The sequence below is a fragment of the Desmodus rotundus genome, chromosome 11 (assembly GCF_022682495.2).
Source record: "Desmodus rotundus isolate HL8 chromosome 11, HLdesRot8A.1, whole genome shotgun sequence".
NCBI lineage: Eukaryota > Metazoa > Chordata > Mammalia > Chiroptera > Phyllostomidae > Desmodus > Desmodus rotundus.
In genome coordinates this window covers 86337552-86351454 of record NC_071397.1, presented here as the reverse complement: position 1 = coordinate 86351454, position 13903 = coordinate 86337552, and the positions used below count along the sequence as shown (strand labels likewise).

Below are 13903 nucleotides of genomic sequence, written 5' to 3'. Positions count from 1 at the left end.
TGAAGTGTTGTGACTTTGTTGAGTGAACATTTGGTAAAAAGAACCCCAGCGTGTCGGAAGGTGAGCCACAGGGTCAACCAAAGACCACAAGGGGATTGAAATGGAGAAGTTTATGATGCACAGGTCCTGGAGGGGTCCAAGGCAGGCCTCTGGGGGCCACGGGTACAACCAGGGAGCATGGCAAGACCTGGGGCACATGCCTTTATTACGATCTGTGGATGAAGTGCTTTGGAGTTCCCAGGCTGAAGCCAGATTGTTAATTCCTATGAAAAAAGAGTGAGGTTTTAATACATTTCCTGGGCTTCCTATTAGGGGCACACAAGGCAAAGGCTCTGGGAGGTGGGGGTGACTCATTAACACAGTGTGGTTGGGGGAGTCATTTCAGAAAATTGCTTTTACTTGTGACTCTGCAGGCTATTGTCTAGGGCATGCTGGAAGGAGGGCCAGATCAAGGCCCCTCGGGCCACTCCGCCACTCAAAACGGATGCCAGTGCAGCACAATGATGGAGTAGTTTAGTTAAACTCTCAACATGAAGGCTTTTGAAAGGGGATTGAGTCAGAAAGACCATAGTTTGTGCCTTTGTGGAAATGCATAATAGCAGACATGCAAATATCATTGTTTTAGCTGTTTGTTGCAGTCACAATTCATGGAGTAGTTGCTTCGTTCCAGGCTCTTTAGTGAAGTCCACAGGCTCTGAAATCCCAGTACCACCACTTATTAACAGTGTGACATTGAACAACCACTCCCAGCCTCACTTTCCTCATACGAGCAATGGGAGTAATAGGATGTGTATCTTGTCGTGATTAAATGGGATGATGTATTTAAAGCAGTGAAATGCCTGGCTCATCACATTCAAAAACATTAGCCTGTATTTTTTAAGTGTAACTTAGTAAGTAAATATTTTTACAAATTTACTCCCAGTAAGATGTTGTATATGGATATCTTGGGGTAAATGAGTTTATCAGACCAATTGTCCCCTGCGAGAACTCTGGTAACAGGGAACTTAATTGGGAAATTTGGTGATGGGTGAGAGAGTGGAGAGAATGATCCCATGTACAGGGCACTCATTAAGAGTGTCCCATGATGGGCCCTGGGGATCCTCAGGGCTGTACTCTGAGACACTAAGTACTTTGGGGTGCAGAACACAGTCCAGTTTGCTCCTCTGCTTAGTGTAAGCGTACCACTATTACAGCAGGGGCTGCTCTTTGCAACTTACCGATATGACAAAATTCTAGTTTCCAAGGTGTTGAATCTCACTGTGTTTGCTTCTGGAATAAACAAGAGAATCCTAGTAGAGGACTTCCATTAAATAGCCTTACAACCTCTGTCACCCCTTGTCGAGAAGAGGAGAGGAGAGGAGAGGGCAAAAATATTCCTAATGTCCCTTTAGTGTCTAACATTCCATGTATCTAAAATATTGCTAGAGTCAATATCATGTCTTTCTTTTTACAGGAATTCCCTTTGCCTGGGGAGAGAGCAAGATCATATTCCAAACACGTCTAAGTCAGGTCAGTACAGAGGGATTGCTCCTTCAGCCCTGGGTTTGCCTCAGCAAACCCTTAGAGCTGGCTCGTGATTTGTGACCCTCCAGAGGACCAGACCAACTGTGCATCTGATGGGGGCGTGGAGACACAAACCACAGTTCAGACACATTCTGAAATCGTGAATTTTTCTCACTGATATACATGCTGTCACACATTGTGCAGCTGCGTGTCGTAGATTTCTTTAGGGCCTGATGACAAACAACCCCAGACAGACTCCCCTGGGAGAATGGTGAGACAGCTGTCCCTGTGACTGACACGGCTCATGCTTTTCCACAGGATGGAGGCTACAGGTGTGAAGGACAAAGGTCAGCACCAGTCCTGGCACCTGAAGAATGATATAGGTTGTTTAAGGATAGGTTGAAAATCAGGAGTCTTCATCATCAATTTTCTCTTATTTTGGCTTTAGTGATTTTCTTACTGTCGGTTCTTAAAAATCCCCATTTCTACATGTTCAGACATGCTAAGACTCCGGGCCAGACCTTCAGCCATTATTTTATATTCTGTTTAGTTTGATGCTTGATATCAAATGTCTCCCAATCTGGTCCTCCACTCCCCTTGGACTCTGCTCTTTAACCTCTGGAACCTCAAAAACTGGCTCTACACTCACTGGTTCAGCTTCTACCAGGGTTCTTAATTCAACTCCTATCTCCCCACAACCCACCCCAAATTTCAGTTGCAAAGTTCTTTTAACCCTCAGAACTAGGATAAGTGCTTCTCTTCAATGGGCCTATAGTAACCTGTGGTTATACCTTTTCAAATACTTCTCATGCTTGTAACTGCCTCTCTTTATAGAATGAGCTCCGCAAGGAAGAAACTGAAGCTGATTCTAATTGTATCCCCAGCACTTAATACAGTGTTCAGCACATATTAGGGTCAAGATATATTTGTGGAATGATTGACTGTATCTCACCTCTGTCACCAAACATTAAAACACATGGGTATGTTGAAGCAAATGATGGCCCATAGCGACTCCTACCCTTGTCCAGCTTTTCAGTCTCTGTGGACCACATAACCATCTCCCTCCAATCTCACGAAAAAAACAAAACAAAATGTTGGAGTAATCACGATTCACTGCTCTGCTTTGTATACATACTTCATATAGCTGGTTTTTCCTCCTTAACTTCTCACACATTTTGTGAAGACGAACACTTGTATTTTTAGAAAGTCTGTGACATTTTGACCTTTTCTTGAAGTGGAAATGTGGGACTAAATGACTAAACTGCAATTAGTCCTCTGTATCAAAGACATTTGCTTATTTAATGGGTTATTAATTATTGGTCCTTTATATTAGGGTGACCAAATGTTTTATATTCTAAACTGGGATTGCTTTGGGAGTGACCAAGGGTGCTATTAATAATTGCACAGGTCGACAGGGGTAAACTTGGACTCTATGGGGCATATGGTCACCCTATTTATAGATGCAGATGCTGCTGAGCTAGCAGCAGCAAAGCATGCCCCTGGGACAGCCCTTCCCTGGTTGTGCCATGTATGTGATAAGCCAGTTATTTCTCCTTACCAGGATGTACTTGTAACTGATAGGACAGATGTGGGCAAGGTTGATTTATGCCTGGGTCTTAAATTATAAAGGTGACTGAGTGGTGACACAGAAAGACTTATGCTATTGAAAGAACCTTTTTATTACTTACAGTTTCCCAGAGAAGGCATGCAATGCCACACAGGGCCACAAGGGGCAGGAGGCGGATGCCGGATCCAGAAAAAAGCATGGCCCTGAGTCTTTACTGTGTTTTCTGAGGGACTGGCAAGGCAGGGGAGGGTGGGGGAAATAGCTTAGGGCTGGCTAGTCTGTAAGCTGTTTGAGGGCTCTGAGCCGTAAGAGCGATCTCTAGTTATCTGGTACCTAGCTCTGGGTAGCTTAGGGCAGCGGTGATACTGACTTGATGTGGGAGAGTCAGTTAAAAGATCTGTTTGGGAGAATGGACTGGGAATTGGTTAGAGGGTATATAGTGAGATTTTTGTGCCCTTTTCAAAGCTAGATCACAGGGGAGATGTGAGCAACGTCGGCTATTAGTTTGGCTCTGTGATCAATGGATGCCAAATAGACAAATACAGAACCTCAGAAAATGCAGTTAGAACACAGGCAGTTGTTTGGAGGGAGGTGCGATTCTGGAAATGGAGTACAGATTGTCTCTGGGAAACTCACCGCCTCAGTGGAGATGGCAACCTCACAATTTAGGTCATTAGCCGACGCTCTGATCCATACAATTAGCCGGTCTATTCTCAGTTGAGGAATAATGGCCCCAGACGGAAAGGGTAGCACTGAGTGCAGGCTGAAGATACATCTTCGAAACCAATGGTCTGAAGAAGAGTGCTGCAGGTTTTGCACGAAGATGTAGAAATTAAACACATTTTACTGCGTTTCAAGAACCACTGTGGCAGATTGGCTTTGTTTTAGGGATGATGTGACTGTGAAGTTCTCTTACTTTTATATCAGGGAGGGGCTTCAAGTTGGGAATGGATATCCCAGCACCGGGGCTGTGCAGCGACGGGGTGCAGACATGGTGAGTCCATGAGGGGCTGCCGTGACGCCTCAGCTTTGCAAGCTCACACGTGACTCCAGCCCAAAGGCCATGGGGATGTTCCTGTGTTTATTTTTCTAATGAAGGAGATTGAGAGGCGTTAAGGAAGTATCCTATTTGCTGCAGCTTTTAAGATACAGAATTGATAATAGAATGCAGCTTTGTCTAACTTCCCCAGACTCAACTCAGAGCTTCCGCGTGAGGTTGAAAAGCAGAGATCCTTTCTGCACAAGCCTGCTCTTTCCTGGTTTCAACCGGGGCTGAAAACCTGTGAAAGTTTCCTAGAAATGGGAGGCCCTTCCTTCCCTGGTTGCCGCACTGAGCAGGCTTTTGCATATCTCCCAGCATGTTGCCATTTATGGATTTGGGCAAAATAACAGAATTGCAAAGCTTCAGACTCCCAGACTTCTTTTCTTCTTTTTCTTCCACACTGAGCTTCCTGTTTCTATGGCAATGAATAGGATGTTTTGCACTAAGGAACACTTTAAATGCCACAGGGGGAAGGTAAGAAACCACACATAGCTCTCTACAGAGCAGAAAAGTGAAATGAGATGCTAAGAATTACTGAGGGAAACAAGAAGAGAAAGGAAGCAGAAAAGCTGGACTAGAGGTGGGTATAGAGAGGAGGGAGATAATGAAGCATCTGTTTGAAAGAAAAAATAAAACATCAACAGGGCAGCTACAGACAAGCTCAGGAGCATCCATGAGCACTGAGAAAGAACATGCCACCTTCATGCGAGACACAGGGGTGGGAGCATCAGACATCAGGCTTCCACCTGGAAGCTGGGGCTGGGAACCAGGGACGCATCTCTAGACGCTCACTCCACAGGACCCACTGGCAGGTGGCTTCTGGGGTGACCTGTAAGGGAGGGGGGGTCAAATATTACAGCTGCAAATGCTCGCTGTGCACATACCCAGTTTGGCCCAAGGCCACCAGAAGTCAGCTCTCCCGCTGTGAAGTTAGAACCAGGATTTCCCATCAATGACAAGCACCTGAATTCTGGAAGGTTCTGCTGTCTTCCTTTCCTTTGCTGCCTTCTCTCGTTATTTGGGTGGGATCGTCCACACAAGTTAACAAGAAGGCAGATGTTTATAGTAACATAAAATGCGAGGAATACAAAAGAGAACCTGGCAAAGGGGAAAAGATTTTTTTCCCTCTTTCCCCTGTCCTCCTTTCCTCAATCAATACAGAAAAATACGTGACCGAATCGGTACTTAGAAGAATAATATAGTAGTTCCCCTCGGCGATTTTGCTTCATCGGTTTTAGTTACTTGTGGTCAATGATCGTCTGAAAATGTTAAATGGAAAATTCCAGAAATAAATGATTCAGAAGTTTTAAAATGTGTGCTGTTCTAAGCAGCTTGACGAAATCTCATGCTACCCTGTTCTTTCTCGCCTGGGATGTGAATCCTCCCTTTGTCTGGCATCCACAGGGTAGACCTGCCTGCGCATTAGTCACTGGTAGCCTTCTTGGTCATCCCCGCGACTGGCGAGGGGTAGTGCTTATCTTACTTAATCCTGGCCTCCAAGCCATTCACGTGGTTTTCATTACAGTATGCACCTTTTTATAATTATTCTGTCCTGTTATTGTTGATGTGAATCTATTTTGTGAGTTAAACTTTATCATAGGTATGTATGGATAGGAAAAAATCATAGTATATATAGGGTTCAGTACTGTCTGTGGTTCTAGGCATCTGCTGGGGGTATTGGAATCTATCCCCTGTGCATAAGGGGGAAATGCTGTACCTTAGAACAATTTAAAATTTAACCAGGTAGAGCTCTATAAATGGCATACCCAGGAGTTCTCACTTTTAATTTTACTAATTCCTCCCCTAGAGCCAAGCCAAGTCAAATCAAACTCCATCTAACTTGAAGTTCCTGTTATATAAGGTTTTATAAGCTATAAGCTAGAATTAAAGGCACAGTAACAGGAAGAGCCAATCAGAGGGCAGCCTCAAAATAGCCTGGTCCCCCTGGAAGGCCAAGGCAGATGTATTTGTCCAGCTGCCTGATGGAGAAGGCCCCGAGGCCTCTCAGTCCCTTGCCAGAGGCCCGTAAAAGGCTCACCTACAGCTGCCTGTGAAATTGGTTCCTTGTAAATGGAAGTTGACCAGGAGTCAGATGAGCCAATGGCAGCTGGACAGAGAGGACTGGGGTGCCAAACGGAGCAGGAAATGGCCAGGGGCCAGGGTAAACAACTGGGGGCAGAAGCGGAGGTGAGTATCTCTCCCAGGATAGCTCAGTGAGGTGCTGCTTTCCAAGGGTTTGGCCAGGGCAACCTGGTTTATTTTCAGTTAACCTGGGCATGCCCTAGTTTACTATGGGAGCCTCGCATTTGCATGTCTGCTTTAAGAGACCCTAACAAGTACACATAATAAAATGTTAATTTATGCCTTCTGCTAGGGCTGGAATTGAGTGTGGCTTTATGCAGCAGCAAAACAGAACAAATCTGGAAATTCTGGCAGGCAGGAGAGGAGGGTGGAGGGAGCCCGTTCTCCTTTGAGGTGTGGAAGGGAGGCTGAGAGGAGGCTGGAAGCTTCCTGGCAGCATCCTCAGAACCCCCAAAGGGACTTTATAGCCACTGGGCCCAGTTTCCCCAGCACAGCTGAGGGAGGGCCTTTGGGTCTCAATAGCCCCAAACCCCACACTGAAGAGGGAAAGTACTGGGCGCAGAGGAGGCCTTGGTAAGTACTTGGGGGAATTAATGAATAGTCCTGGAGATGTTCTGCGTATGAAGACTCCCCCCCATGTTTTGGGAATCGTCAGGTCTTGCTTAGCCCTTTAGGAATTCCACACCTGTCTCCCCATTAAAGGAGAAAGCCAGCACACGTGTTCAGAGTCATTCTAATCTCCATGCCCCGTGGGTCTCTGAATTACAGGGCTCCCAATCGTCCATGTCAGCACAACCACGGCCCCTTTTCTAGCCCTCCGAAGTGACTGCTCCCTGCCACTGCAGTTGCAACTTTGCTCGGGTTCGACTACTTTCTTTACACTTCTCTAAATATACTCCTCAGGTCTTCTTCCTCTGCCTCCCCTGGGATGGCTCCCTAGCCTTAGAATGGGTTTCTCTCTCCTGTGGCCACGCAAATCCAGCTAAAGTGAACACTAGATGTATTTTTATATAAAATGGAATGGTTTCTACCTGCTGGCTTATGTTAAGGAAACAGAAATTATCACGATGAAACATTTGACCACCGGTAGGCTCAGTACTTATAAGTACTTATAGACACTTGGCTTTCGTGTGCCTGACACAGAATCTGGGCCCTGCTAATGATATTTGTATTGACGGTAATGAAAGAATTACCCAATTAAAAAATGGATCTGAACTCCTGAGGAAATAAATGGGCTAAAGGAGTAGTTGCTTATATCCTTGGCTCATCCAGGAGCCAGATGCTTTTCCACTGGAGGAAGACCTGAGGGGCGTCCAGTCCAAGGGAAGGTAACTGGGCAATGCCAGTGTCCTCCCGGGGTGAAAGGGAAGGTACACAGGATATCTAACTTCTTTCTTTATTGGATATCAATAAACTACATCATCAAATGAAAGCCCATGTGATGGGGAGAAAGGCCCATGAATGGCTGCTTAACCGCCTGATGAAAATATAGCCAGGCAGACGCCAGAGTTGCCATGTTACCTGCGGAGGAGCCCAGGAGGTGATGGGAGACGTTCCTTCACACAGAGTGGAACTGAGGGCTGAGTACTGTCGGACCCATGCGGCTGTGCCATGAGTCTGTCTGTGCTCTTAAAGGTCTCCCATGATACTCCTGACGAGAAGCCTGAGAAAGCTCGTTCTCAGTTTCTAAATTCACGCAGAGGAAGCCTGCTCTGAGACACAGGCACGCATTAAGTCAGAACTGTGACTGGCCTGTGTGACCCGAATGTCAGCTGGGTATACGGTCTAGCCCTGGGCCTTATTTTTCTATTCCTTGCGGTTGCTCATCATATTCTTTTCCTTATAGAAGAAACGCTGTGTGGTAGTACCCACAGCAATGGCAAAAAGATTATTTTTATTATGAGATAGAGCTGTCTGCTGCATGTGCAACATAAGGAATCATTATAATTTTTTTAATGGCCACACATATGGAAAAGGTCTCTCATTGCTTTACACTCTCCACTGGATTCTCTTCTTTCCTTCTGGCTTCCTGGCGTTCCCTGCCAAAAAAATGTTTTTCTGTCATTCTTAAGTTTGCTTTGGAGTAGGCTCCAATTTGTTTAAGTGTAGTGTTGATACAAATTTTAAAGTTTGAAAGAGAGAGCCCCATTAGAAATACAGTTAAAGAATTGTTTCGCAGACCCCACCAGGACAAAAACTTTTCCAAGGCGGGAGTCCCCTATAATACTGAACATTTGCAGGAATTTCCAGAATGCATTTGTGAGTTGCTCGTCGCCCACGTGCGGAGGGCACTGTGTCTAAGCAGTGATAACCACTATGGACTCAGGAAATTCGTCTGCAAGATACTTGCTAAAACACACCACCACAGCGAGTATTGGGTTCCACTGGAGAAAAGGAAAGGTTTCTTGAAGAAATGGAAAATTAGGCTTCTAGTTATGCTCCAGGCTAAAGACTGAGAAGCAACTTAGCAAGGAATCCAGAGTCTTTTCTGGGTTCTTCATTTTTCACCACTTAGCCCTTCTGTGAGGTCTGCTACCCTCTTTCCATAAAAGACCACAATAAGAGTTTCTAAAAGTTAGGTTCTCAGTGATGGCTGTGGCCTTCTGAGGAAGGTAAAGCCTGGGAACTGAAGGGAGGAGGACGTGTGTCAAAAACTCTCAAGGGTGTGTAACCTGACCAAACAAGAAAGTTATTACCCAAAAAAGTGGCCATATTGACTGAAAGGCCTCTGATCTGCACTTGTGTTTAAAGCAGAGCTTCTCCTTCCTTCTCCGAGTCCCCAGTTCCAGGCAGGATGTCCCAGAGGTGGCCCTGCTCGTGGGCAGATGGCAAGCTGGTCCATCAGGCAAATGTGCCTGTGGAGGAAGCAGCCATGGGTGAAGAAATGCAGAGAAAGTGGCCGTGGTTGAGCAAATGCTTGGTTTTGAGCGTAGAGAAGGCTTGTTGTAACTCCTTTTATTCTTCTGAGTAACGACTTTGGAAAACCAATTCTGGAGAAAGGGGGCAGTAGCCAGCTGATAAAGATCACTGTGGAGATGGCCTAGAAGATTCCATATCTTAGTCCTCTTGTGCCCCCTAGTGTAGGACACGGGGTAGTTCCTGGGTTGCTGGCTTTAAATGGAAAATACATCAGGCTTTCTTCTTCTCCTTTGGTGAATAGAAGATATTGAGGGGAAATAAAGTAGAAAAAGATTAAAGTGAAGTAATGAGTTAAATTTGAAAATACAAAAATTTCAGGCTACAAATTGTTGTTTTTTATTGTATTTTTTTCTGTTACCATTTATCCCCCTTCTGCCCCCTCCCACTGCAATCACTACACTGTTGTCCTTGTCCATGAGTCCACTTTCCCTTTTGCTCAGTCCCTGACCCTAACCCTTCCTCAGATGTTATCTGCCCTCCATCTATGAGTCTGTCCCCATTTTCCTTGTTAGTTCAGTTTGTTCATTACATTCCACATACGAGTGAAATCGTATGGTGTTTGTCTTTCTCTGACTGGCTTATTTCACTTAGCGTAATGTTCTCCAGGCCCATCCATGCTGTTGCAAAGGGTGAGATTTTCTTCAGTTTTACAGCCAAGTAGAATTCCACTGTGTAAATGTTCCATAGTTGTTTTATCCACTCATCTACTGATGGACACCTGGGCTGCTTCTATATCTTGGCGATTGTGAATAAGATTACAATGAACATAGGGGTGCTTATGTTCTTTCAAATTAGTGTTCTAGATTTCTTTGGATATATTCCCAAAAGTGGGATCTCTGGGTCAAAAGGCAGATCCATTTTTAGTTTTCTGAGGAAATTCCATACTGCTTTCCACAGTGGCTGCACCAGTCTGCATTCCCACCAACAGTGCACTAGAGTTCCCCTTTATCCACATCCTCACCAGCACTTGTATTGATTTATTGATTATAGGCATTCTGACAGGGTTGAAGTGATACCTCTTCGTGGTTTTAATTTGCATTTCTTTGATGATTAGTGCACTGAGCATCTTTTCATGTGTCTATTTGGCCATCTGTATGTCCTCTTTGGAGAAGTATCTATTCAGGTTCTTTGCCTATTTTTTAATTGGATTGTTTGTTGTTTGGGGGCTGAGTTTTGTAAATTCTTTGTAAGTTTTGGTTTTTAACCCCTTGTCAGATGTATCAGCAAATATGTTCTCCCATTCTGTGGGTTGTCTTTTTATTTTGTTGATGGTTTCCTTTACTGTGCAAAAACGTTTTAGTTTGATAAAGTACAAATTAGTAATTGTTTAAAGAAAACAAGTGGTTTTGGTATATTTACAACTCAAGTATGAGAAAGGGGCAGACTCTCCATTGTTCAGACCAGAGCTTCTCAAATTTCAATATACCTGTGGATCATCCAAAGATCCTGTTAAAATACAGACTTTCCATTCTGTAGCTCAGGGCGGGGCCCTTGAGTCTGCATCTCTGACTGGCTCCCAAGTGGTGTAGAGGATGCTGGTTCACAGGCCACACTTTGCTCGCCCTTCAACCCTTCAAGCAGCATGCGGGACGGACCTGTTTTCTGCCGCTGGCCTGCCTGTTCTGTGGTTTTCTGACAGTTCTGCTACAGTAGCCACCTCCCCAGCCTTCCTGCCAGCCCCAGAAGCACCCACACTGTGTGATCATTCCCTCTTTCATTTCCTAGCACTGGGAATCTGTCAGTTCAAAGACAGTTATTTTTCATTTTCTGAACTTAAGTAGTATTTATCAATAGCATTTGCTGTTTGAAATACTGGATTGTTAATGACTACATATTACTGTGCGGTTTCCTGATTCATGATGTTTTTTGTTTGTCTGTTTTGTTGTTGTTGTTATCCCAACTAAGTTCTCTGCTCATAAGGACAGGGACTGTCTTAGATCCCCTGTTGCTTCCCGGCGGTCTCGCACAGTGCAGGGCATGTAAGTCTCGATTAGACTCAGTCGATTGCTTTCCACTGTGGGCTTTGATTTGAAAAAAAATCAGATCTCTTGCCTAAGAGTGAATTTTGATTGTGAGTTGGCAGAGGGAGGAAGGTTGAGGAAGTCACTGAAGGAAGAGGATGCTAGGGAGAGTATTAACATCTTCTAGCACTTATGGTAAGTGAATCCTAACTCCAACCCTTTACCTAAGCCTTTCCTTAGAGTTAGGCATCTTGTTTTGAATCGTACTTAGGTTTTTACTTAAATCCCTCCACCTAAAAATGTTCAGATAGCCTGAGCAGAAAGAACAATGAAAAACAGATTTGATAACAGTACACAAGACATGATTTAGAAAAAAGTTGTATGTGCTTTGAAGAAATATAAGATCAGATTTTTGAGCCAAGGAAAAGATATTGTGGAACTTTGGTAAAACACTCTTCTTTCTTTTCACTGGGGAACACAGGAGAGGGGTTACAATGTCACAGGCCTCAGTGCAGGTCATCCTCTCGTGCCTGAGTAATGAGTAGGTTAAGCTGTTCCCTGTACCATTGGGCTGGGTGTCTGTAAGACAGACGTATCTCTTAACTGCCACAGCAGCATAGCTGTTACGTGCTGGAATGGCCAACAGGAGCAGACGCACATTCCTGGCCACAGGTGTTCACCTACCGGCACTTGTTGCCCAAAGGACTTTCAATTCTGTCTGTGTTGGCTAGAGAAGATGACTTCTGAGTTCCTTCACAAATCTGAGCATTTATGACTTTTATTAATAATGAATAACTTATTAATGACTGCATATTTTATATTATCAACAATTAAAGTAGTTATTCAGCATTAACATTTTGTGTAATAGACTCAGAATTTGAAGGCACCGTAGAGGCAATAAACACCTGGTTTTCTACAACAGGTCTTGCCTTGGACACCCCTGAGTGTTCCCACAGCTGCAGGCTCCGCGCAAACACTCCAGTGAAAGACGATGGCACCCCAGGCCCCAGACGATGCTTTTGTTGTACAGTATTTATCTGTCAGAAAACCAATTTGTCTTTGCTGTAATAATTTTAGAAAATAAAAGAGGAGAGCATAAAACAAAAATTAGAAATAGTCATAATGCTATCACACAAAAATAATCAGTATTAATAACATTTTGATGTTTATGTCTAGATGTGTGTGTATGCATATACTTTTATTTTGAAAAAATCATACAGTCTGTATTTTAGAACCAGCTTTTATAATCCTTTGTTATTTGGTATTTTTCTGTAACATCACTTTCAAAGGCTGAATAAGCATATTTTATTTTTTTTAAATAGCTGTCATTATTAATATTTTTTCCTTCTTTTAAGCCATATAGGATTTATATGCATTGGTCCTTTCGCTGACCTCCAGAGCTACATGGAATAGAAAATGTAATCCTTTATTTGCAGGAGAATACTTCAAATATATGAAGAATGCTTTCAGATAAATCCTATTTTTTGGTTTTAATAGGCCTCAGGTCTTCAGGAATCTTTTGTGGTTCTCAGGCCCGTGTCTCATGACAGCTTACCTGATTCATTTCAGTTTGTTATTTTCCCCGGAATTAGATACAATATTTCAGGGAAGATTAGAAGAGAACCACTGCCTCCTTTTTGGGTGAGGTTTTGAGTTTATTGAGGTAGTCAGTATGTATTCACTTTTTGAAGCCTCGACTCAGCTTTGACATATTGAGTCTTCCGTGTCTTGTTCTCATGCTGCTGCTCTGCTACATCTTCCGATCACACACTCAGCTCAAATGCGTAACTTTTTGTATTTTCTTTTATGAATTCACTACATTCGTTGAGCGCTGCTATGTGCCAGGACCTGCTGTGAGCAGTAGGAATGCAATGGTGAATGAGTAGAGGTGTTCTCTGCCCCTCAACAAACTTACCATCTGCAGTAAAGAAAGTTGCTACAGAAGCATGTGGGTGGTCATAGGTGGTCCAAGGCTTGGATAAGACCTTGCTAAAGAAATATGATTTAGGTGAAGACCTGAAGGAGAATGACGTGCGTTCTTGTGAGATTCAGCCCGTTATCCTGGCCCATGGGGATAATTCCAAATCTCAATTCAATTACTGTTTTTTCATGAATGACAGAAATGGCATCTACATTTTCATGTGAAATATCAAGAAATGGCAAACATGACATAGCCCAGGACAGATCTTTGTGACACCTTAGAGTTCTCTTCCCCCAAACTTCAGATCCATCGAATTGTGTTATGCTTTAAGGAATTTTTCTCTAGGAATATTTTTTTCAGTAGATAAAGAATGTAGTTAGTATTAAATTTACTTAACTTTTTACTTTGTGAATCGTTGCTTAAGTCACTAATATGCTTAAAGCCTCCAAAGCTTGTTCTGGACACAGCGTAGGCACAACGTTTCACACCACCTCCTGGTGCTCGGAAGCGGCTCTAGATCATCAGCTCTGGTTTATGAAACGAATGTCTAGCCCTGACTTGTATGGCTCAGTTGGTTGAGTGACATCCCGCAAAGGGAAAGATCGCCTGTTTGATTCCTGGTCAGGGCACATGCCTGGGTTGCAGGCCCAGTCCCTGGTTGGGGCATGTGCAGGAGGCAACCAATTGAGTTTCTCTCTCACATCAACGTTTCTCTCCCTCTGGTTCTCCTTCCCTTCCCCTCTCTCTAAAAATAAATAAATGAAAAGAAAAGAAAAGAAAAGAAAAGGAAAGGAAAAAAAGAAAGAAAAAAGTGTCTGCCATTAAGACTTCTTGGCTTTTTGGGTGGTATTCTAGAAGCTTCTCTCAGCTGGCAGACAAGCATGTTAAATTGTGTTTTCCTCCACACA

General features: G+C 43.8%; 1 long non-coding RNA gene across 1 annotated transcript in view; it reads left to right on the top strand.

Annotated features, from left to right (window-relative positions):
- Positions 1–12093, top strand: part of LOC128779509 (uncharacterized) — a 28259-nt gene extending 16166 nt beyond the window's left edge. Inside the window, exons 2-3 of the long non-coding RNA XR_011650560.1 lie at positions 1454–1509; positions 11997–12093. This is a non-coding gene — a long non-coding RNA (uncharacterized lncRNA). The remainder of the gene's footprint in view (positions 1–1453; positions 1510–11996) is intronic.
- Positions 12094–13903: the final 1810 nt, after the last annotated feature.